This window comes from Carassius gibelio, chromosome B22 (assembly GCF_023724105.1).
Source record: "Carassius gibelio isolate Cgi1373 ecotype wild population from Czech Republic chromosome B22, carGib1.2-hapl.c, whole genome shotgun sequence".
NCBI lineage: Eukaryota > Metazoa > Chordata > Actinopteri > Cypriniformes > Cyprinidae > Carassius > Carassius gibelio.
In genome coordinates, this window is record NC_068417.1 from 13,416,281 (window position 1) to 13,442,688 (window position 26,408).

At 38.0% G+C, this 26,408-nt stretch overlaps 2 long non-coding RNA genes across 2 annotated transcripts; both read left to right on the top strand.

The window, feature by feature from the left end:
- The first annotated feature begins 19,979 nt into the window (after positions 1–19,979).
- On the top strand, positions 19,980–21,165 carry LOC127987138 (uncharacterized). Its single transcript, XR_008161045.1, has 3 exons — positions 19,980–20,198; positions 20,655–20,908; positions 21,071–21,165. It is a non-coding gene; the product is annotated as an uncharacterized LOC127987138 (long non-coding RNA).
- Positions 21,166–21,245: 80 nt separating this feature from the next.
- On the top strand, positions 21,246–24,199 carry LOC127987156 (uncharacterized). Its single transcript, XR_008161069.1, has 3 exons — positions 21,246–21,296; positions 21,425–21,489; positions 23,071–24,199. It is a non-coding gene; the product is annotated as an uncharacterized LOC127987156 (long non-coding RNA).
- The last annotated feature ends 2,209 nt before the right edge of the window (positions 24,200–26,408 follow it).

The window sequence follows — 26,408 nt, forward strand, 5'->3', positions numbered from 1 at the left end:
CCCCCCCCCCCCCCCCCTTAGGAATTTCAGTCTGGTTCTGCTAGGTGGGGGAAGTCAGTGGAAGTTTAACTTGATCTCCTGGGTTTACATGTGATGTCCAGCGTTGCATTCCCATTACGAACAACACATTTGGCACCAAATTTCTCTTCTTTGAATTGAAATTGTAAATAATTGTTCCAGTGGTGTTTATGTTGAAAGCTGTTGTGTGAACAAGTTGGTTGGTCATCTTGCTTGGTTCTTGTGGCACTAGAACTGATTTATGACTTCCTGAGGAATTCGGCTCTCGTGTTTCAAACGTCGCTTTGATAGACTCTTTAATTTGTCTGGTTCGACTCATTTCTGTTACATACATATGAACAGAAATTGGTCCTATTTGTTTAAAAGTGGTTTCTCTATTAGTTTAAAGAGCCAGTAAGATGACAATTCTAAGCCTCCTATCACTGTTTATAAGTCCTGTACATTAGGTTTAAATCCATCCAAGGTTAAAAAACATTGTCATTTTGTCAAAATATCATTTTAAAATTACCTCAATCCCCAAACGGTTCGCGTGAAGCTGTCCTTTTTCAGTTTCAGTAGCATACTGTGTTCTGATTGGTCAACTAATATAGTCAGTTTTGATTGGTTGTTCAGTTTTTATCAGGGGAAAATGACTCATAATGCCTATCCTCGTTAATCGACTCCAGAGGGTTTTAACATATAACTGTTAGTGCTAGCGCGACATACTGATAAGACGCTCGGGAGAAAACAAACACATAACTTCGTAATCATACTTCGCGCTGTGATTCGGAGATGCTTGTTGGTCTAAATATAGTTGGTAATTAACCCTCTTTTATGGCCAAACGCTTTGAAAATCCCACCTTGAACTCACCGAGATTAGAAAAGCAGTCATCAGTGAAATGCCATTGGTTCTTCTGATCTTCATTCTTTGGCAGTGAAAATAAAACAAACTTGCCTTTACAATTAAAAACACACTGTCTCCTCGACATGATGCTATCACACCAACCAGAGTGTCTGTGTGGGGGGTGGGGCAGGTCAGAGTTTTATTTCTCCCAAGACAGTAGGCGGAGATTATTATGCAAAGTGTTCCTAGTGACGTACATAGAGATGGGCAAAAGATTTGAAATCTATAACGACTCGTTTCAGTGATTCAGAGTCGACTCCTTACTTTAGAAGCCAATAACTTTATAAATCGTGTACTTTTTGGTTTAATTACTTTGCATATTGTTTACACTGATGGACAGCTACATCATACACTGTAATACAGGTCATTTTTGATTTCCCATCTGTGTGGCTCTTTAATGGTGCACAAATAGCATGTTTTATGATCTCCTCATGAGGGAATTTATGTAGTTTATAAAATATTAATCCCCCCTTTAACACACTAATTTGTCTATTAATGACTATCAATTAGGGTTTAGTTTAAGTTACCATGGTGACAAAACTGCTGAAATCCAACCCACCTTCTTGAGTCCAAAAACTCTAAGTTTGCTCAAACTAAACAAACAACACCAAAACCCACTTTGTGCAACAGGCCTCACAATGACGAACATGTGACATTCACATTCTCAAACACTTTTACAAGTTGGAATAGTGTGAAAACCCCCTTCTAAGCAACATGTTTTCTATGAGGATTTTGTGTTGAAACTGAACAACTGCAAAACTTCAGTTGTTTCCATACAAATATATAACCTGGTTTTTCAGAATTGTTCCAATTTCTTTTAATGATAGCGACATCTGATAGCATACTAGTTTTAATTTAACAATCACTAAGTCAATTAACTGTTACTGTTTACCGACTGTGTAAATGTTTGTGTAGAGCATCACACATCATGTGCTTATTCTAAACTTCCTGGTATTTCATGAATGGGACCTGCATAAAGCAGTATGCATGCTGTAGTCTAGTGCTCCATCTAGTGTCATAATCAAGAATATTCCAAAAATATGAGTAAAGTTTAGTATATTTCAGATTTAGAGACAGAATAACCACTCACATCGGGACTTAATTTTAGCTTAGTTAAACTGGAAAATATTTATTGGCAAACAAACTCACATTTGAGTTGTTATAAAAAACATGGATCTGTTTTAATAGCATTTACTGCATCAGATGAACATACATAGCTTTTTTCCAAACATGACATATCATGTGGGTTTGACTTTAAGTACTTCAAAGAAAATAAAAAAAAAACTGAATTCAAATGTTTAAGCTCACAATAAAATACACTAAACAAATATACAAAGACTATATATATATATATATATATATATATATATATATATATATATATATATATATATATATATATATATATATATATATATATATATATATATATACTGAACAAAATTATAAACGCAACACTATTTTTTTTTGCCCCTATTTTTAATGAGCTGAACTAAAAAGACTTATATTGTTCACTGTAACAATATAAAAACTCCATAATCACGTGAAGAAGGAGGCGGGAACCGGCAGACATTCAAATAAAGCTTTTAATAATAAAATATACTCAAAACAGTGTGAAAGCCCCTTGCGGATGACCGCTGCGCACAAACAACCCTTACATTCCATATTTCCAAATAATTGTTTCTTAGCCTGAAAAAAAAAAAAAAAAAAAAAAAAAATGTTATATATATATATATATATATATATATATATATATATATATATATATATATATATATATATATATATATATATATATATATGTACATAAATGGAAAGCTCATTTATTCAGCTTCCAGATGTGAAAAAAGTGTCCCTTATGACTGGTTTTGTGGTCCAGGGTCACATTTTTAAATGTAATATCTGACTTCTGATTCCAGTTTTTTTGTAGTTTTACAGAACAGTTACTACTTAACTTGCAAAATGGTGTTGTCATATATGTAAATGATGTACATTGTTGTGTGTAAATGCTCTGCTTGGATGAATAACAGACCTCTACTTTGTTGCAGGACTGTTCTTGACTGTGTGTTTGTGATGTAAATGTTTTTATGCTGCATGTTTTTAAGTTAATATCACCTTGTTCTGTCTCCATTTTGTTCTGTGCTGCAACAGTAGAGACCACTGAATGTGGTGACTTGGAACTGACTTCTTTTCATCCCACTTGAAAGACATTAATAGCTGTAATCTCTGCCTTTTTGTTCATTGGGCATCATTCCAGAGACAAATGCACAAATGCAAAGAGCCAGAGAGGACATACCACAACCAGCAAGTCTGTACACTGATCAGGAAACTCTTTAAGTTTGAATGGATATCAATCCAGTGTGTAAGCAAACTCTGGTTTTCTGTTAAGCTATATGTAATCATGCAGTGATCACTGGTAAGTGGAGAGAAGCATGACCGTCTAAACTTCTTTGTTGGAAAGTTAGATTTTATCAAAACACATTAAACACTTATTTCCAGTGTTATAAGTTATTAATTCATAAAATTAAGTTTTTTATAATAAGTTAACATTAAAATAAAAATGTAAAATTAAGTTTTTAAATTAACAATACATTTTATAGTAAATTAAAAGACAAAAATGAAAAAAGAAAAAAAAACATGCACATCAACGCACATGAACAAGTTTTTTTTTTTTTAAATACATTGTTGATACCTTTGGGGCTTTGGTGTTGCTGACTATACATTTCATTTTTCTAGTTGCATTAATTTAACAGTTACACTCTAATTCTAATTCAGTAATTCTACAGGAGCATACTGATTAATCACAGTATGGAATAACTACTGAGAGGTCACAGTATACAGCTGTCATTTCACTATGTATCTCATCACCACGGTAAGCAGTGAGGGCACTAGAGCATATTACAGTGTCTGACATATGATAAGTTCACACACCTCTTAAATATTATATTTAGTGACCTGACACTGAATGAGGAAGTCAAACATAATCAGTGCCGAGGTGAATAAGAGTCTTACTGAATGTAAGTGTAGCATTATGCAGCACTTTTAAATCTGTCAAGATCTAAGGAGGTCTGGCTCGTCCCATAAGCAATATCCATCAGTGGAGTCTCAGTCTGATTAAGGGATATCCCATTAGCAACACACATCTGGGATGTCCCATCAGTGACACCTGTCCATGTAACGGCATTCTAATTAGGGATCTGTGATTCTCAATGATTACACACAAAAAAAATAAAAATAAAAAATAACAGAAATTCACAGAGAGTAAACCAATTTATCTAGATCTGTGATTACGTCCTCTCTGAGGTTTGCTGAATGTAAAAATCCACTTAGAGTCTCGATAAGATTAAGGGATATCCCATTAGCAACATCCGCCTGCACAGTCTCTGTCTAATTGACAGACGTCCCACTAGCGACATCCATCTGTGGAGACTCTGCCTGATTAAGGGGCGTCCCATTAGCAACATCCTTGTTTTGAGTTTCTGTCTGATTGAGAGACACCCCACTAGTAACATCAATCTGTGGAGTGTCTGTCTGATTAAGAGACGTCCCTTTAGTGACATCCATCTGTGGAGTGTCTGTCTGATTAAGAGACGTCCCATTAGTGACATCCATCTGTGGAGTGTCTGTCTGATTAAGAAATGTCAAATTAGTGACATCCATCTGGGGAGTGTCTGTCTGATTAAGAGAAGTTTCGTTAATTACATCCATCTGTGCAATATCTGTCTGATTGAGAGACGTCCCGCTAGTGACATCAATCTGTGGAGTCTCTGTTTGATTAAGAGACGTCCCATTAGTGACATCCATCTGTGGAATGTCTGTATGATCAAGAGACGTCCCATTAGCAACATCCATGTGTGGAGTCTCTGTCTGATTGAGAGACACCCCACTACTGACATCCATCTGTGGAGTGTCTGTCTGATTAAGAGACATCACTTTAGTGACATCCATCTGTGGAGAATCTGCATGATTAAGGGGTGTCCCATTAGCAACATCCATCTGTGGAGTCTCTGTCTGATTGAGAGACACCCCACTACTGACTTCCATCTGTGGAGTGTTTGTCTGATTAAGAGACGTCCCATTAGTGACATCCATCTGTGGAATTTCTGTTTGATTAAGAGACGTCCAATTATTGACATCCATCTCTGGAGTCTCTGTCTGATTAAGAGATGTCCCACTAAGGGCATCCATCTGTGGAGACTCTGTCTGATTAAGAGACGTCCCTTTAGTGACATCTATCTGTGGAATCTCTGTCTGATTGACAGACATTCCACTAGTGAAATCCATCTGTGGAGTGTCTGTCTGATTAAGAGACGTCCCTTTAGTGACATCCATCTGTGGAGACTCTGTCTGATTAAGAGACATCCCATTAGTGACATCCATCTGTGGAGTGTCTGTCTGATTAAGAGATGTCAAATTAGTGACATCCATCTGTGGAGTATCTGTCTGATTAAGAGAAGTCTCGTTAATTACATCCATCTGTGGAATCTCTGTCTGATTGAGAGACGTCCGACTAGTGACATCAATCTGTGGAGTCTCTGTCTGATTAAGAGATGTCCCACTAGCGACATCCATCTGTGGACACTCTGCCTGATTAAGGGGCGTCCCATTAGCAACATCCATGTGTGGAGTCTCTGTCTGATTGAGAGACACCCCACTAGTGACATCCATCTGTGGAGTGTCTGTCTGATTAAGAGATGTCCCTTTAGTGACATCCATCTGTGGAGTCTCAGTCTGATTGAGAGACATTCCACTAGTGACATCCATCTGTGGAGTGTCTGTCTGATTAAGAGATGTCAAATTAGTGACATCCATCTGTGGAGTGTCTGTCTGATTAAGAGAAGTCTCGTTAATTACATCCATCAGTGGAATCTCTGTCTGATTGAGAGACATCCTGCTAGTGACATCAATCTGTGGAGTCTCTGTTTGACTAAGAGACGTCCCATTAGTGACATCCATCTGTGGAATGTCTGTATGATCAAGAGACGTCCAATTATTGACATCCGTCTGTGGAGTCTCTGTCTGATTAAGAGACGTCCCACTAAGGGCATCCATCTGTGGAGACTCTGTCTGATTGAGAGATGTCCCATTAGTGACATCCATCTGTGGAGTCTCTTTCTGATTGAGAGACATCCCGCTAATGACATTCATCTGTGGAGTCTCTGTCTGATTAAGAGACGTCCCAGTAGTGACATCCATCTGTGGAGTCTCGGTCTGACTATGAGACGTCTCATTAGTGACATCAATCTGTGGAATCTCTGTCTGATTGGGAGACGTCCCACTAGTGACATCAATCTGTGGAGTCTCTGTCTGATTAAGAGACGTCCCACTAGCGACATCCATCTGTGGAGACTCTGCCTGATTAAGGGGCGTCACATTAGCAACATCCATGTGTGGAGTCTCTGTCTGATTGAGAGACACGCCACTAGTGACATCCATCTGTGGAGTGTCTGTCTGATTAAGAGATGTCAAATTAGTGACATCCATCTGTGGAGTGTCTGTCTGATTAACAGACGTCCCTTTAGTGACATCCATCTGTGGAGACTCTGCCTGATTATGGGGTGTCCCATTAGCAACATCCATGTGTGGAGTCTCTGTCTGATTGAGAGACACCCCACCACTGACATCCATCTGTGGAGTGTCTGTCTGATTAAGAGACATCCCTTTAGTGGCATCCATCTGTGGAGTCTCAGTATGATTGAGAGACATTCCACTAGTGACATCCATCTGTGGAGTGTCTGTCTGATTAAAAGACGTCCCTTTAGTGACATCCATCTGTGGAGACTCTGTCTGATTAAGAAACAACCCATTAGTGACATCCATCTGTGGAGTGTCTGTCTCATTAAGAGATGTCAAATTAGTGACATCCATCTGTGGAGTGTCTGTCTGATTAAGAGAAGTCTCATTAATTACATCCATCTGTGGAATCTCTGTCTGATTGAGAGATGTCCCACTAGTGACATCAATCTGTGGAGTCTCTGTCTGATTAAGAGGCGTCCCACTAGCGACATCCATCTGTGAACACTCTGCCTGATTAAGGGGCGTCCCATTAGCAACATCCATGTGTGGAGTCTCTGTCTGATTGAGAGACACCCCACTAGTGACATCCATCTGTGGAGTGTCTGTCTGATTAAGAGACGTCCCTTTAGTGACATCCATCTGTGGAGTCTCAGTCTGATTGAGAGACATTCCACTAGTGACATCCATCTGTGGAGTGTCTGTCTCATTAAGAGATGTCAAATTAGTGACATCCATCTGTGGAGTGTCTGTCTGATTAAGAGAAGTCTCGTTAATTACATCCATCTGTGGAGTCTCTGTCTGATTAAGAGATGTCCCACTAGCGACATCCATCTGTGGACTCTCTGCCTGATTAAGGGGCGTCCCATTAGCAACATCCATGTGTGGAGTCTCTGTCTGATTGAGAGACACCCCACTAGTGACATCCATCTGTGGAGTGTCTGTCTGATTAAGAGACGTCCCTTTAGTGACATCCATCTGTGGAGTCTCAGTCTGATTGAGAGATATTCCACTAGTGACATCCATCTGTGAAGTGTCTGTCTGATTGAGAGATGTCAAATTAGTGACATCCGTCTGTGGAGTGTCTGTCTGATTAAGAGAAATCTTGTTAATTACATCCATCTGTGGAATCTCTGTCTGATTGGGAGACGTCCCACTAGTGATATCAATCCGTGGAGTCTCTGTCTGATTAAGAGACGTCCCACTAGCGACATCCATCTGTGGAGACTCTGCCTGATTAAGGGGCGTCACATTAGCAACATCCATGTGTGGAATCTCTGTCTGATTGAGAGACATGCCACTAGTGACATCCATCTGTGGAGTGTCTGTCTGATTAAGAGATGTCAAATTAGTGACATCCATCTGTGGAGTGTCTGTCTGATTAACAGACGTCCCTTTAGTGACATCCATCTGTGGAGACTCTGCCTGATTATGGGGCGTCCCATTAGCAACATCCATGTGTGGAGTCTCTGTCTGATTGAGAGACACCCCACCACTGACATCCATCTGTGGAGTGTCTGTCTGATTAAGAGACGTCCCTTTAGTGGCATCCATCTGTGGAGTCTCAGTATGATTGAGAGACATTCCACTAGTGACATCCATCTGTGGAGTGTCTGTCTGATTAAAAGACGTCCCTTTAGTGACATCCATCTGTGGAGACTCTGTCTGATTAAGAAACAACCCATTAGTGACATCCATCTGTGGAGTGTCTGTCTCATTAAGAGATGTCAAATTAGTGACATCCATCTGTGGAGTGTCTGTCTGATTAAGAGAAGTCTCGTTAATTACATCCATCTGTGGAATCTCTGTCTGATTGAGAGACGTCCCACTAGTGACATCAATCTGTGGAGTCTCTGTCTGATTAAGAGGCGTCCCACTAGCGACATCCATCTGTGGACACTCTGCCTGATTAAGGGGCGTCCCATTAGCAACATCCATGTGTGGAGTCTCTGTCTGATTGAGAGACACCCCACTAGTGACATCCATCTGTGGAGTGTCTGTCTGATTAAGAGACGTCCCTTTAGTGACATCCATCTGTGGAGTCTCAGTCTGATTGAGAGACATTCCACTAGTGACATCCATCTGTGGAGTGTCTGTCTGATTAAGAGATGTCAAATTAGTGACATCCGTCTGTGGAGTGTCTGTCTGATTAAGAGAAATCTCGTTAATTACATGCATCTGTGGAATGTCTGTATGATCAAGAGACGTCCAATTATTGACATCCATCTGTGGAGTCTCTGTCTGATTAAGAGACGTCCCACTAAGGGCATCCATCTGTGGAGACTCTGTCTGATTGAGAGACGTCCCATTAGTGACATCCATCTGTGGAGTCTCTGTCTGACTAAGTGACATCTCATTAGTGACATCCATCTGTAGAATCTCTGTCTGATTGAGAGACGTCCCGCTAGTGACATCAATCTGTGGAGTCTCTGTCTGATTAAAAGACGTCCCACTAGTGACATCTATCTGTGGAGACTCTGTTTGATTAAGAGATGTCCCATTAGCGACATCTATCTGTGAAGACTCTGTCTGATTGAGAGACATCCCATTAGTGACATCCATCTGTGAAGTGTCTGTCTGATTAAGAGACATCCCACTAGTGACATCCATCTTTGGAGACTCTGTCTGATTGAGAGATGTCTCATTAGTGACATCCATCTGTGGAATCTCTGTCTGATTGAGAGACATCCCACTAGTGACATCAATCTGTGGAGTCTTTGTCTGATTAAGAGACGCCCCATTAGTGACATCCATCTGTGGAGACTCTGTCTGAATAAGATACATCCCATTAGTGACATCCATATGTGGAGACTCTGTCTGATTAAGATACATCCCATTAGTTGCATCCATCTGTGGAGTCTCTGTCTGATTAAGAGACGTCCCACTAGTGACATCCATCTGTGGAGACTCTGTCTGATTAAGATATGTCCCCTTAGTGACATCCATCTGTGGAGTCTCTGTCTGACTAAGAGACATCTCATTAGTTGCATCCATCTGTGGAGTCTCTGTCGGTTTGAGAGACGTCCCATTAGTGACATCCGTATGTGGAGACTCTGTCTGATTACGATACATCCCATTAGTGACATCCATCTGTGGAGACTCTGTCTGATTAAGGGATATCCCATGAACAACACACATCTGTGATGTCACATCAGCGACACCTGTCTGATTAAGGGGCTGTATTTCTTCATCATTACACTAAAATAAAGGAAACAGATTCACAGTAAGTAAAACATATGTTATGAATTGATGATTCAGTTGCACAAACACAAATATGCTTTTGTCCCCTCTGATGTTTGCTGAATGTACAAATCTTTGTTCTTTATTCTGAAGTAAAACAGCACAAATGCTGTCAGTATTTTCTTATTTATTATTAATGTTTTTTTTTAGATGATTTCAGAATGAAACATAGAGAAAAGGTATACAGCAGCTCCAGATATACATAGATACTGTATGTCTTTTGTATTTATTAGTAATGTTGTTGTTTTTTGTTTTTTTGTAGACAGGCACTGTGCTCATAATATCTCACCTTGTCATGAATGTGCTTCCTCCTGGTTCCTGTTTAAGCAATAGTAACAAACTCTTAATTTAGCTAACTAAAATAAAAATGCATCCATTTCATATTTAAAATATTTTATTGCACAATAAATTATTAAATAAAATAAATAATTTTATTTTGTAAGATCAGCTGTAATACTTGCCATTTTGTCTTGATCTGTGGCAATAGTAAATCACACCAGCAATCACAGCCAGCATCAGAACAACAGCAACAACAACACTGATAATAGCAGCTGAGGACATACCTGAATCTGGAACAGATAAATATAGTCATTATTATCAGGGGCGCTGTAACAGGGGGACGGTTAAGAGGATTCCAAGACCCCGCCGAGGGAGAAGGGGCCCGGAACGTGATTTTTACCAAGAGGGACCATCCCCCCTAATCCCCCTGCTGTTCAGGCGGCCCAGAACACATAGCAGCGTCCCAAATATTATTAATAGAGAATAATTGATAATCAAATTTACCAATATTTTCTTTTTACATTTGCAGATTTGTGTAAAGCATTGTATGGTATGAATAAATGACACCATTGTGTGCTCTTTAAAAAAAAAAAACTGCAGCTAAATCAGTTGAACAACTGACTAAAGGCACTTTTTGTACGACTCTGCTTGGCTGAGCTCAATTTATTTTAGCTCGGTTTGCTTATCCACTGCATTTTAGTACCACTATAATCCCAAATGGGTGTGATTATAGGCTGCTAGTTATAACTGCACCACCACCTCATCTATTGACCATGATATAGTGATTTCTTTTTTCAAGTTGTGTGCAATGGTCATTTAAAAAAGAACAAATGATACTGCGTTGGCTGTTGCTGACTGTTTAAATCTAGCAGGTTTGTTGTCACATGTCGCAAATCCTATGATGCTGATAGTGACGATTCTCTCTGACCAATCAGTGATTTTAGTATTGGTACGGCTCACTTTGAACCCCAACCTTGGTGGTACGAAAGAAGTACCAGATACAGTACACAGTGGAAACCCCTCCAAAAGTGAACTGTATCGAGCAGTGCCATGCAGTGGAAAAACACCAAACATTGTGCCTTATTCTTGATGTAGTATTGAGCACTCTGGTTAAGCAGGGTGGGGGGAGGAACTATATATGGGTTATTTAGACACGTACATACAGAGAACACTAAACATTAATTGTGATAGGGTGAGTGAAATCGTAATTTGATGTGTTCATAGATTTGGTGTGGGCCCTGTGACCCTCATCGACCAGAGTGGCTAAATTTGAATATTGCTGTTAACAGGTACGATGTGTATTTTAACTTATGTTTGAAGGATTATTGAAAGGGAATTGATTTAGATGTGCTCTAAGTGATTTGGCTTTGTTAATGTTTGTATTTTGTGTGTTTTTGGGATAGATTGCCATGGTTTACATTTTTTTTTTTTTTTTCATTATTTAGATTTTGCTTTGTTTAATTTGAACTTATTTGAGTTTGGTATTTTTTTTTTTTTTTTTTGATTGCCGGAAGTGATATGCACATCATATCTGGGGGACCTTAAAGTGAGTGTTCGTACCCACACAACATTATTATTAAATATACACTTCAAAATCTTACAATTAATAGTGTGTAATGTGACAACTTTCTGTTGCTTTAATGTACATGAGAATATGATGGATGCGATCAACAATAAAAATAAATAAATACATTAATTAATTACTGAGTGGATTTAAGTGTTTCAATTGTTTTCTAAATATGCTCTAGGGGAAAAGAAAAATGCACAAAATGAAAAAAAAAAAAAAAAATTATAATAATAATAAAAAAGAAAATACTCACCAGTTACATTTATACTGAATTTCCTGGTGATGCTGAATCTGCTGCTGTCGGTTCGTAGTGTATATTCTCCAGAGTCTGGCATGTAGATGTTCATGATGGTCAGAGATCCAGTCTGATGATCCAGCTTCAGTCTGTCTCTGAATCTCTCTTTACATTGAACATCTGTACAGATCTTACTCTGATCTCCAGTGATTTGAGCGATGGGAATGTAATTAAAATACCACGTCAACAAATAATTTTGGTTTTTAAATTCACCAGGATGTAAAGTGACAGAATCTCCCTCCTTTCTGTTAATTTCATCTCGTTCAAGAGCAAGAACATCTGAAACACAAACCAACAGCTGCTGAAGGATTTTTCTGGTAGGATCTTTCTCTCACATAACATGATAGAACTGTAGATTTGAAAAGATTTGTAGATTTGAGCTTTTTTATTTATTTATCCACATTTTTTATATATATATTTTAGATCAAATCCTCTGCATTTTGGATTGCTGGTAAACTAAAAATCTGTATGAAATAATGGATGCATTTCAACCGGTGATAATAGAAGGTGATCAGAGATGATATGATGAGAAATTTAAAACTGTCATTTGCACAGAACAAAACTAGCTGGTAAAACTCACCAATGGAAAAAGAAATAAATATTAATAAATCAAATTGAACTAAATTAATGTTACAAATGCAGCTTTTGGAATTTCTGTTTTTTTTTTTTTTTTTAAGAAATCATGTATATGTGAATTAATAGAAAATATATCGATTTAACAGAAAAACACCCCTAAATGTCACAGCAAAACATCACTAAAACACATTAATGATGTGATGTAAAAGATTTCATTTCAAACACGATGATTCACCTTGAACAGAAACACTGAAGATCTGTTCACTGTCACTGTTGCTTTGGATAATCTTCAGTTTATAATCTCCAGCATCTGTGTTTCTGGTGTTCATGATGGTCAGAGATCCAGTCTGATGATCCAGCTTCAGTCTGTCTCTGAATCTCTCAGGACACTGAACATCTGTACAGATCTTACTCTGATCTCCAGTGATGTGAGCAATGCGAATGGCATTAAAATACCATATAATCTTGTCTTGTTGGTATGTATTAACACCAGTGAGTAGTGTGACTGAATCCCCCTCCATCACAAACACTGGTTCTCTGTCTGCACCAAAACCAGAAGCACCTAAAGATGAAATGAGCAAATAATTATAAGCCAAATTATTCAGCAGTAATTCGTCATTTTAGATTTCGTCAAATCACACCTTCACTCATCAACCAGACATGAGTAGGTGTGGAGCCTACTATGCCCCATCTTCACTTCTGATGTCGCAACATAGGCCTACAAATCCCATTCAGCTCCCCCTAAAAATATGTGATTAGGTGCATAAACCTGATAGCCTTAGCCCCCTTTATATTTCATATGAAAACGATGGCAGATTTCGGCTCCTCGCGTTCTTTCCTCGCGCTTTCAATTGACAACAGCTGCTCCTCCAGCAAAAAAGTAGCTCTTGTACGATTATCTTTCTATTTTTATTTGAAGTATTTGTGTGACTTAAAGAAAAAGGTTTGCAATAGAAATGCAAACAGTAAAATTCTGTGTTTGTACAGTAAACTGTGTTTAAGTGTGTAATCACACAAAAGCTTCAGTCTGAGATCTGAGATGAAAGAACACCTCAAGAGGGTCTGGCTGCAGACTTGCAGTTGCACTCTCAGCGACTTGCACTTCCACTAGTGACATCACTTGCAGTCTTTATTTTTTATTTTAATGATTTTTTTTTTTACTTTTTGTTTGAATTTCCCAACATTTTATAACAGTAGCCAGATGGCGAAGACAAGAACAAATAAACTAAATTACAATGTCACTTGCAATCGCTACTTGCACTCTCTGCTACCTGTGACACTTGCAATCGACACAAATCGTGCTTGTTGCCAATGGAGACAAGAAGCTGTGGTGGTGAATAAACGCAACACGCAAAGTTTCGCGTTAAGCATTTTTCCATATAAAATAAACTGTCTACAACTCGTTTATATCACTGTCTTTGTCCATTTAGCTACATTATGTGTTTTATTTATACTGATTTTCTATAGGAGGAAAACGTTTAATGTACAATTTAATGCACTGCGTTCTTCTGTACTCGTCTGCTTGCCTGTACGGAGCTGATCCTTTTAAAATCACTTAATGCATTTTATAATGCACGTTCATATTTGCTGGTCTGTATATACGTTGAGTCAACAAGACATATAGGCTATGCCTACTGAATTGTCTTTATCATCTTAGCCTGTTATTAGGCCACATTAAGCGTTCGCATTGTGTTCATAGCCATCTGCTTGCCTTGTAGTACATTAAGTAATAACTATATCGAATTTGGTCTTTTAAAAACTGCAGGAGGTAACTTTTGTAAAAATATATTTTTTACATATTTGTTAAACCTGTCATTATGTCCTGACAGTAGAATATGAGACAGATAATCTGTGAAAAACTCAAGCTCCTCTGGCTCCTCCCAGTGTCCTATTGCCATTTGCAGAAACTCCATCGCTCCCGGTAAAAAATAACCAATCAGAACTGCGGTCCGTAACTTTGTTTGTGTTCAAAATGTAGAAAAATTTATATAATAAGCATTTTCCAAACCGTGTTTTTGGGTTGTCCTGAATCACTAGGGTGCACCTATAATAAGTGTTTATATTCTGACTATTTTAGATTGCTTCGGGGGTACCGCGGCGGAGTAACCCAGTACCTTTGTGATTCTTCATAGACATAAACAGAGAGAAGCAGTTCCAGCTACAATGTTCTTCCACAAGACGCAAGCAGTTCTGTTTATTAACCGCTAGAGCATCAAAAGTTACCTACCGCAGCTTTAATTGAACGTAATGTATCCTAATACATTATGCCATATTAAGTATTTGTTTTTTTCTACAGGAGGAAAATGCTTAACGAAAGACTTTGTGTATAGTAGTAGGTCTATGGGTCTAACGAGTTAAGCAGTAAACCAAACAGACCAAAAGGACAATGCTATTTCATGCATACTGAGTTTTTTACACTGTTAAAGAGTTGGATTCCCATGCTTAACATTAGGGCTGCACGATTAATCGCATGCGATTGTCATGCGTGTCTCATCAGTAAAGATGGTTCTGTGATTAGCGGTAAATGTCCATCAGCTGCTTTCAAATGGAGCCGCACCTAATATACAGAGCCGCAGATCGTTGACAAGCTACGCAATATCGCGTTCATAACCGCATGCGATTAATCTGCGATTATGAACGTGATAATGCACAGCTTGTCAGTGAATTACGGCTTCCCATCACACTAGATGTGGACTGACATTGCTCAGAAGTCAGATGTTGGTTGAAAGTGAAAACCCAACCTCTGTTTGGTGTCAAACTCTAGCGTAAATACTCCAAAAACATGACAATCTTCACTTATTATAAACAAGATTTATTTCTGTCATAAATGTAAAAAAGTTCTTATTGAGATTAACAGAGATGTTGATGGTTTATTGAAAATTATAGTTGAGTTTGATGTCACCATTATGCTGATCAGTACTTAGGAAGTATGAGTCTTTTCAGTATTAGCGTTCATTTAGCTGCTGTAATTATATCTGTTACAGCCAAAACATTGAGAAAAAGATGTCATTCGATAATGTTGATTACTGGCTGATATTAAAAATGTCTTAATGTAACAATCTGATCAACTGATATTACCAGGAGTCTGTTCTACGCTATTAGACTGACACTCAGCTATTACTGAACTGAAGTAAAAAAAAAAAAAAAATCACAATGTTGAAAGACACAAAAGGAGACAACCTGTTCAGGTTTTTAGACAAACACACTTATCACACGATCCTCAACAGTGGTGACAATTTTTCATACTGCAGTGCATGATGGGAGTTTTTACTAAGGTTTTACCCAGCATGCAACATTTTGTTGATTGTCACCACTGTTGAGAGTCATATGCTGGTTCTTGATGTCTGTGTGTGTCTACAGAACATAGTTTTTTCAAATTTTGTATGCACTAGATTTAAAATTCACTTACTTTAATTTTTTTTCCCTAGTGTAGTTTTACTGGGTTGTAGAGGTGTGCGATACCGCTAGATTTGGTATCGATCCGATACCAAGTAAATACAGGGCCAGTATCGCCGATACCAATACTTTTTAATAATTAAGGTGGATCCGTCTTCAACCTAAATCTAAATGAATTTTCATGACTTTTAATTTGTTTTTGTGATTTGCATTTTGGGTTATTACTCAGTACTACAAAAGCTTTTGTTCAGAAACAACTTTTGGTTACTTCTGATTTATTTAAATAAACAAAGTTACAAAATGATTACTTCACAAATATAAAAAAAAAGTAAAAACAAATTCTCTTTTCAAGTAGCATGTTAATAAAAAAATGTTTCTCCTCTTTAGTGCACTTCTTTTCAGGATTTTTTTTTTTCTTAAACAAAGTCATACTTCACAATGTAAAACAAATTCTCCTGGTACAAAATTCCTGAAGCTGACATCTTCCACTATGAAAAGAGGCTGCAGGTCCTTTACAATCATTTCTGATAGGCGCCTTGTAATATCCACTGCTCTTGGAGAATCAGCTATTGATAAAATAATAAATAATAAAAATAATTAAGTCTGGTGCACATCACTATGTGTAGTTTAAATATAGAAACTAGTATCCCTTTCACAGCTAACACAAAAAGGGTAGATCGGCCTGAAAATACAGCCATACAACGCCCCTCTTTCTCTCCGCCTCTGACTGACTGCTGTTAGAAATGCGCGGCTGAGCGGTGCGCGCGCCTGACTGCTGGTGGTAGCGCTAGTGGTGAGTCACGTGACGGTACAACACAGGAGAGGGGCGGAGAGCAGTGTCGAGCACGAGCAGCACTCTTGAGAGCTTGCTCTGCTCTGTGACAGCAGCAGCATTTTGATAAACACGGCCAGGTCGCAAAACGAGAGAAACTGAAACTTAAGTATCGATATTTTCCCGTTGGTATCGATCAATACCGATACCAACGTTGGTATCGATATTATCGATATTAGTATCGATCTGCCCACCTCTACTGGGTTAATTTAATATTAGTGACTATAGCAGATGTGTTGCAATACACAGGGTCCTGACAATTTATGTTATTTTATTTTTATCTGATCTTTTTAAACTACATTGTTTTAGAATCACTTCAAACCATAGGATGCTTAGACATACAGAGACCTTAAGAATTAGTGTAAGAATCTCAACAATGGTGACATGCTTCATGCCGCAATGCATTCTGGGTGCTATGGATGAGTTTTGCATGATGTACCCAGAATACATTGCAGCATAAAGCATGTCACCATTGCTGAGATTCATACACTGAATCTTGATGTTTGTGTGACAAATTTTTTTTTAAATTTTTGAAATTATCTGCTTTAAATTCAATTGGGTGTCAGGTTGTTGACCATTGAGTCACTTTAATAAATAATACTTAACTAACACCACACAGTAGCTTGGGTGAAAACAAGTAATCAGACATATCAATCATCAGCAAGCAAACAGCACCATTGAACCACATATTCGTTTGCTGTTTTAGCCACAATAAAGATGACAGCAGCTAAAAAACAACACCGTCAAGTCAAGTGTCAAATTGCAGAACTAAAGCCAACACTTACCAGCATTATGGTGACATCAAACCAAGCTATTACTTTTAAACAGACACATCCACATCTAAACATCCACTTAAATCTTAATTAGAATGTTATGGAATAATGTTCTAATAATGTTATTGATAAACATTTGTAGAATGTTTTTAGAGAACGTTATCCTATCTTTTGAGAGAACATTCTGGGAACAAAAATAAAACTACCCGCTAAAAACATTGTTAGAACAATCCATGGGAATGTTCTTAGAACATTTTAGAACAAAGAAAATTCTAGCTGGGAAGTGCCGCTCCATTTGAAACCAGGTGGTGGACATTTACTGCTAATCACAGAACCGGCTTTACTGACAAAGACACGCATGACAATCGCATGCGATTAATCGTGCAGCCCTACTTAACATGGACAAAGTTTCAAAAATTAAGTTGGACATTTGAAGGAGTATTTTTGTTCCAAAAATACTCCTTCCGGTTTATCACAAGTTTCGGAAAGTTTTTTTCGAGTATGGGTCTGTGTGACGTTAGATGGAATGGAATTTCCTTATATGCTTATATACGCAAAAGCTTACTCACGCTCGTGATTCTTTAGCTCCGCCCACACGTCACGCCTCCAGCCGCTCGTGTTTTTCCGGGAAAAATCGGTACAGACTATCTTTCTCTTATAAATATAATAAAACTAAAGACTTTTTTTGAGTTATGAAGGATGCAGTACTACTCTGTAGGTACTCAAGATTAACAGGATATTGAGTGAAAACGAGCAAGAGAAACACAAGAACTACTACAACTGACTTCAGACAGTCTTCAACTGAAATAAAATACATGAAATCTCTCAAGATCTGATTAAACAACCCCACAAACAGCATCACCAGCTCCACTTATTAATAACCAGACTGACTTTATTTCTGTCAGACGTCTACAGAAGATCTTATTGAGAATGAACTAAGGTTTAGATGTTGATTTATTTTTTCATTTGAAGTAACCATGTTAGAGATCAGTGTTTGCTTTAGTTGGGCTCTTGACCCTTGATTTATGTCTTACTAATTTCTCTGGCTGTTACAACCATGTGTTTCTAATACACATTTGTTGTAACTCAATAGCCCAGAAGAAATGTCATCAGGTGTTAACCTGTACTTAGGTGTAGGATATTGTACTTTATATTGGTGATGATAATTATTCATTATTAATTACATGTATTGATCCATACAGAGTATAATCTTTGATGAAATTGATTTTAATAATAATAATTCTTTACATTTATATAGCGCTTTTCTAGATACTCAAAGCGCTTTACATAGACAGGGGGTATCTCCTCATCCACCTACAGTGTGCAGCATCCACCTGGATGATGCGACGGCAGCCATAGTGCGCCAGAACGCCCACCACACACCAGCTTACTGGTGGAGAGGAGACAGAGTGATGAAGCCAATCAGTAGATATGGGGATTGTTAGGAGACCATGATGGTCAGAGACCAATGGGCGAATTTAGCCAGGATGCTGAGGTCACACCTCTACTCTTTCCGAAAGACATCCTGGGATTTTTAATGACCACAGAGAGTCAGGACCTCGGTTTAACGTCTCATCCGAAGGACGGTGCTTGTTGACAGTATAGTGTCCCCATCACTACACTGGGGCGCTAGGACCCACACAGACCACAGGGTGAGCACCCCCTGCTGGCCTCACTAGCACCTCTTCCAGCAGCAACCTAGTTTTCTCAGGAGGTCTCCTATCCAGGTACTGACCAGGCTCAGCCCTGCTTAGCTTCAGTGGGCAACCGGTCTTGGGCTCCAGGGTGATATGGCTGCTGGCGATTTTGTGTAATTAGTAGAAGTGATTCTAGTAAAATTGACACAAAGAGCCAGTGATTCTGTGATAACCAGTTAATATACAAGTGACTTTCTAAACTTTTGTACACATACATTTTACTTCTATGTCAGTAGTTGGTCAAACACATACATTAATAATCAGAATATGAACCTCTACAATGGGGACGTAAAAAACATGCTGCAATCTGCAGCATTTTTTTATGGTCATATTCTGATTATTGATGTCTTTGTGTGACTGTTTGACACCATAGAAGACCAACCTGTTTGAAAAGTCATTTAGATTAACTGATTATCACAGAAGCACTGACTCTTAGAATCACTCAAATTAAACAACACATATTTCATCAGAGAGTAGACTCTGTACAGTTCAATAATTGGTGTTTATCACCACCAATATAAAGTATAACAATTTACACCTAGGTACAGGTTAACACCTGATGATATTTCTTCTGGGCTTTTGAGTTACAACAAATATGTTTCAGAAACACATGGTTATAACAGCCAGAGAAAAGACTAAGACAGTAATCAAGAGTCAAGAGCCCAACTAAAGCAAACACTGATCTCTAACATGGTTACTTCAAATGAAACAATAAATCAACATCTAAACCTTAGTTCATTCTCAATAAGATCTTCTGTAGACGTCTGACAGAAATAAAGTCAGTCTGGTTATTAATAAGTGGAGCTGGTGATGCTGTTTGTGGGGTTGTTTAATCAGATCTTGAGAGATTTCATGTATTTTATTTCAGTTGATTTCATCTACACTCTAAAAAACGCTGGGTTGTTTTTTCAACCCAACTGCTGTGTTGAGGCCGTTGGATAGGACTTTGGGATGTTTTAACCCAAGTTTGGGTTGAAAATAACTATCTTTTTTAACCCAGCGGGGGTGGGTTGAGGACGCGGACGTGAAGGAGAGCACGCACGTCACGTCAAAATCGTACGTCTCTCCAGTGCGAGCAGCCGCCATTTTCTCAGCGTGATAGAAGCGAGAAGCGAGTGAAAGACTATGGTAAGTAACGTTAAATATTCAAAATGTAAAGTTATCTTTTATTGTTTACCCGGTTGTATGAAAGGCGGAAGGTTTTATGAAAGGCGGAAACAAAGGAGCTTAACGTTATATCTAACGTTATATAAAAAAAACGGACGCGGTTTTCGCCTCAGACACGGAGGTCTTAACTGCCTCATATAACGTTACTGAACGGAGGATGTACTTTTAATATAACGTCTGTGAATGTATTTTGTCATATTTACATAAGATTTTACATTATCTGTTCTCTTTGAGGCGTTAACAGACGGTTATGGTCACGGTTACGCTCATGTGAATTTGTCTTTTTTTTTCGCGGTTAAACTGAATGTATGTTTGTCTCCTAAAGGAAACGGCATTGTGTAGTAAAGACTAGCATAATTATTTTGAGGCGGTTGAAGTGGTAACTGTTAAAAGTATGTTTTACATGTAATATTTCAGACTTGTCCAGCTCCTGTCTTCATTGTCCTCGCGCTGAGAGTTAAAGACACAGAAGCTGTTTGTGTGAGGAGTCACAGACCTGTGAGAGGATGAGGAGGAGGTGTTCTTCTGAAGAGAGGGACAGACGGGTTAAGGAGAGTAAACTTCAGAATAACATCAAGTTATCTTTATTTTTACTAAGACTAAAATAATGTGTGTTTTTTTTTAGATGTTGAAATCCAGAGACAAGATAACTTCATTCTTTTGAGACTGATGTAAGCTAAATTATTATTACTTTTTTTTTTTTTTGAAAATTTATGTTTCTGTTGTGTCCTGCCTGTTAACTTCACATTTTGATGCAAAAACAGTGTGATTTTATAGATGTATGTATGTATATGTTAATATTTTATTGAAACCATTGATGCCCCTCTTTGCAGAACTGAAACTAACTGGAGTTCAGGACACAGAAGTCTGCTTGTGTGAGGAGGTGGTTTTCTCAGCTTCTTCTGAAGAGAGGGAAAGATCGTTTAAGGCAAGTAAACTTCATAATTTCATGTTATCAGTTGTTGTTTTTTTACTAAGAGTAAAATAATGTTTGTTTTTTGTTTTTGTAGATGTTAAAAGCAAGAGACATGGGAGAGCATCATTCCTTTGAGATTTTATGTAAGTTATTTTTAGAAAATAAATTTTTCTGTCGTCTCCTGCCAGTTTACTTCACATTTTGATGCAACAACAGTGTGATTACGTGCTCATTTCATTAAGACCATTGATGTCTGTGTTTTTTATTGCAGAAATCAAACCAACTTTGGAGTTGTCTGATTTGGAGAGTCATTCTTCTTGGTCTGCGCTCTTAGAGGTAAAGTTCACACAAAAAATCATTTAGGCCTGGGTCACACGGGACGATTTTAAAATTGTCGGCCGATTTTCCAAACCTGAGAGACCCCACACACGGGTCTAACAGTTTTGGTCGTTCAGTGTGTGGTGTGCAGCCACACGGCAATATCAACACATCACACACAAACCGATTTGACTCCCGAGCATTCCCAGGTCAGACGGGAAATCTCGCAAAATCCCTCGAGATCAAACTTGACTTTAGAGTAAACAATCATGGCGGACGAAGAGGATGCAGTGGCCATAGTTTGTGCTTTGTTTTTAACGGGAAAAAAAACATAAGAAAAATAAGAAAAGGCGATGGTCAAAGAGGTGGAGACGACGCGAGCATGGACTATACTTGCTATATCATGATATGGAGATAAGTTGTTGTTTTATCTCATAGAAATGTTGTTACGTACTACACAGATTAATAACCGTTGAAATAAACGTTCATATATTAGTTTCCATGTACTCTGGTGGACTGCAGTTGTGGATGTAGTTATGCCCATCGACTTTATTTGTATTTGTTATATTATATACGCCGGCTGTTTTGATTTTGTTTCCCGGTACTATCACTGCCTCGTCACCTCGCTTTCTGATTGGCTACACGCCACAGTCCACAGGCTGCGTGATTGTTTGTCCTCGGGGGACACCACACACGAGAAGAAATCGGGCAAAATAAATCCAACATGTTGGATATCCCCGATTTGAGATCGGAGCGGTCCCGACATTCTTCCGAGCAGAGGAGATTAGTCTTAACACACCACACACGGCAGGAATATTTGATCAGATTATTTTACGATAATCGGAGCATCCTAAGATTGTCGGAAGGGCTGAATCGGGGCTAAAATCGGCCCAATTATCCTGCCGTGTGAACCAGCCTTAACTTGCCCTCAAGTCATTCCAAACCTATAAGACTTTTGTCTGTCTTTACAACACAAATTAATATATTTTTATTTTTCTCATAATATTTGTTAATCCATTTATAGTTTAGATAATCAGTATTTTCAAGCTTCATAAATATAGAGTTATTGTAGAAGTAAATTCTGATATTTATATATGAATACATCTTAAATTATATGATAGCAAACATGTATGTTCAAAATAAAATATTGGTCTCCCAGACCAGCAATGGAGGACACAAAAAGAGAATATAAAATATATTCATATGTTTTCCAAAAAATGAACCGAGTTTGTATGAGTCTGGAAAAACATGGGGAGAGTAAATTATAAACATTTTAATTATTTGGTGAACTAACGGTTTGAAGAGCAGCCCTCCATGTACATGAATATTGTGAGGTATGTGAATGTCATGTCTGTTTTAATGTTTCAGTAAAGAAGCTTTCTGAAAGTGATATTTATTCAAACAATATCGCATGTCCTCACACTAGTGCTGCCATTATAGACTTCATGAGAGCTGTGATAGACAGACATTAAACAACCACACAAAGTGTTGAAACTTTAAAACCGATTATTTACCTATCCTTACGGATGTGAATACACCTCTACCTGAAAATGGATAGTTTAATTAAATGTTTAATTTTTTCAAATGTGTTTCTCTTAGGCCACTGATGAAGAACAGGCGGTGACTGGGATGAATCCTGGTCAGAGAGGAGAATCTTCTTTCCCCTAAACAGCACTGGTTTTAAAGGAGGACGCTGCCCTGGATGATGTAGAAGATGTCACATGCTGTGCTGATGGGGCTTCTTCATGATTACATCAGTTATGCTAAAGAGATCATGAAAATTGACCGTGATGCATGATCTGTATTCATGGACTATGAAACAAACTGTAAGTGTATAATTTGTTAAAAAAAAAAGTTAAATGCTTTTTCTGTGTTGTTTAGTAGAAGAGTTTACACTCTGTCATTCATACACCTGCTCACATTCTTTCACACACACACACACACACACACACACATGCGTCTGTTAAAGGTTATAATATCAAAGTTAATGTTGTGATTTATTTGTGTACTGTCATGCCAGAATAGTTGGAAAAAAACTAACTAATTGTAAATTTATTGTATGTGTTTTCGTATATTTTTATACAATATATACAATTGAACAAAGTCCAATTTGATCTTAAGTTATATTCATCAAATGTTCAATGCTTTATGAACTCTGTAGCTGTTAATGCCATCCTTTTCTGCATTTCTTCTAACATGTTACTTTTTGACTTTTCTCTTATTTTTAATAAATATTTTCCTTTTGGTAATTATTATTTGTGTGTAAAAGTGATATTTAAAATGAACAACATTTGTAGGTTTAATGCCTAGCTCAATTTGGGTTAATTTTAACGTAGAAATGCATTGTTTCCCCACATGGCTGCACTCTGCGAGTTTATGTTCTGCCAGCAGGAGGCGCTAGGAGCGGGAGAGGTAGGTTTCTCCGGTAACGGCTGCAGAGCGGTGCTGAGCTCACAAACGCTGCCTTATCAAGCACATGCGAAATGATATCGAACATTTTCTAAATACAGTAGTTTTCCTTCTGAAATACAGTGATAAAAAACACCCGCTCTGGTTTTTTAAACCCTGCAATATAGTAATTTTAAACCATAAAAAAGGCAACCCAGCAGGCTGGGTTAAATATGATAACCCAACTGGTTGGGTTAAAACAACCCAGCGCTTGGTTCGTCCCTTTTTGACCCAGCGCTGGGTTGTCAAAATAACCCAAATTGGGTTGTTTTCAACCCAGCAGTTTTTAGAGTGTAAGTCTGTGTCTGAAGTCAGTTGTAGTAGTTCTTGTGTTTCTCTTTTCTTCAGTGATTCTGTTTGTTAACAGCAGCTGTTCATCACTAATTCTCAATCAGCTCTTAGTTAATCACTTAATTAATTGAATGCAAAGTTTTAAAACTTACATGGTTAAAATCAAGGAAATCGATTTACTCAAACGATTTGAGTTAAGTTAATTTGTCGGGTTTTACAGTTTAGCGATTGCAAGTGACATTGTAATTTAGTTTCTTTTTTCATGTCTTCACCACCTGACTACTGTTGTAAAATGTTGAGAGATTCAAACAAAAAGTTATAAATAAATAGGACAAAATAAAAAAAATAAAGACTGCAAGTGACGTCGCTAGAGGAAGCACAAGTGTCTGAGAGTGCAAGACTGAGAATGCAAGTAGCCATTCCAAGTGACATTGTAATTTAGTTTCTTTTTTTCTTGTCTTCACCACCTGGCTACTGTAGTAAAATGTTGAAAGATTCAAACAAAAAGTTATCAATAAATAGAACAAAAATAAATAAATAAAGACTGCAAGTGACGTCGCTAGCGGGAGCACAAGTGTCTGAGAGTGCAAGTCTGAGAATGCATGTGCAGGTCTGCAGCCAGGTGTACTTGGACCCTTCTCGAACACCTGAGGAGAGATGATGCCAACGTCCCTACTGGCTTATTCAGTAGTACTCAAATGTTATAACCATGCAATACAAGTTTAGTATACAACCCTTAACTATAAGTAGAACATTTATTATTATTATTATTATTATTATTATTATTATATTTGATTATAATACCCTCGCTGGGGACTGAGCCACCCTAAAATGCAAATTTCGAAGCGAAAATGAAAGCATCTTGATAAATAGTCTAGCTCAATCTTTTCTGCTCTTAAGTTTAATAAGAGTCAGAGATGGCTTACGGTGGCCAAGTTAAAACACACACAGCAAAATGCAAGTGACAAATGCATTTCTATCGAATATAAAGCGATTAGAGCTGATAGTATAAACAAAACGACGTCACTTTCGGTGTTTAGTCGGCAGAATGAGAAACTCTTACCATATATGTCGAGTAAACACCAGAGCAAGGATAAACTAAACAGAGGCGTAATGTTCACCATTTTCTTCCTTAAATAATAGCAGATTTTATTTTTTGGGCTTTTCTCTGCCTCGACGTCGACGAAGGTGAAGAGCAGGTTGCAATGAGGGGAGGAGTTAAATGGTGCGGTCAAAGACTGGACAGTCAAACTACTAAACTATGACGTAGTTTGCTTTTGAAATGTAATAATGTGCTGATATTTCAGCTGACTGTTTGCTTTATTAAATGCTTTGTAGCTACATAGTTAAATACTGGTGTTGACTCAGAACGCACTGTTAAAAATCGCTGTAAAAAACGGCAAAATGTTGTCATTAACATACTGTTTTTCATTAAAACAGTGCTTATCGTAAATTTACAACGTTCAAAGTCGACACTCAGCGGCTGTGTTCCAAATCACACCCTATTCTCATTCACTATTCCCTACATGCGTTTACTAATAGTCCACCTGACAGAGAGAACGAAAACTATGAATTCAGACAATGATGAACAGCTGCTGTTAACGAGCAGAATCACTGAACAAAAGAGAAACAAGACAAACACAACTGACTTCAGCCACAGCTTATGATGAAATCAACTGAAGATTTGTTTCATTTGACGTTACCATGGATATCAGTAACGTATTTGCTTTAGTTGTGCTCCTGACCCTTGACTTTTGAAGTTTACGTTTTGTGTGATTGCTATCTTTGTGTCTTTATGATACATCTGTTATAGCTATGTTTATGTGGGTAGTCAAGTGATTATGGTTGTGTTTCTATCTATGATTTACTACATTAACTTAAAGTATTACTAGAATGAGCTGGTGTTGAAATATGAGTGAATAACGGGTGGGCGGAGCGATCTAAATATCGATGCCAATGGTATCGGATCGATACAATTGTAATTTAATCGATATTTTAATTTAAATATTTCTCATCTGCGTTCATTTGCTAGTGTCATCCACCTCTACAATCCTGAACAAATGCTGCTTTCACATCCTGGCCCACTTTGCTACTCCTCCCCCTCCTGCTGCTCTGCTGTGAGTCAGAGAGTCGATGTTCTGTCGTCACGTGACTCACTGACACAACGCGCCGAGGAGCAGCGAACAGAGTGAGCGAAG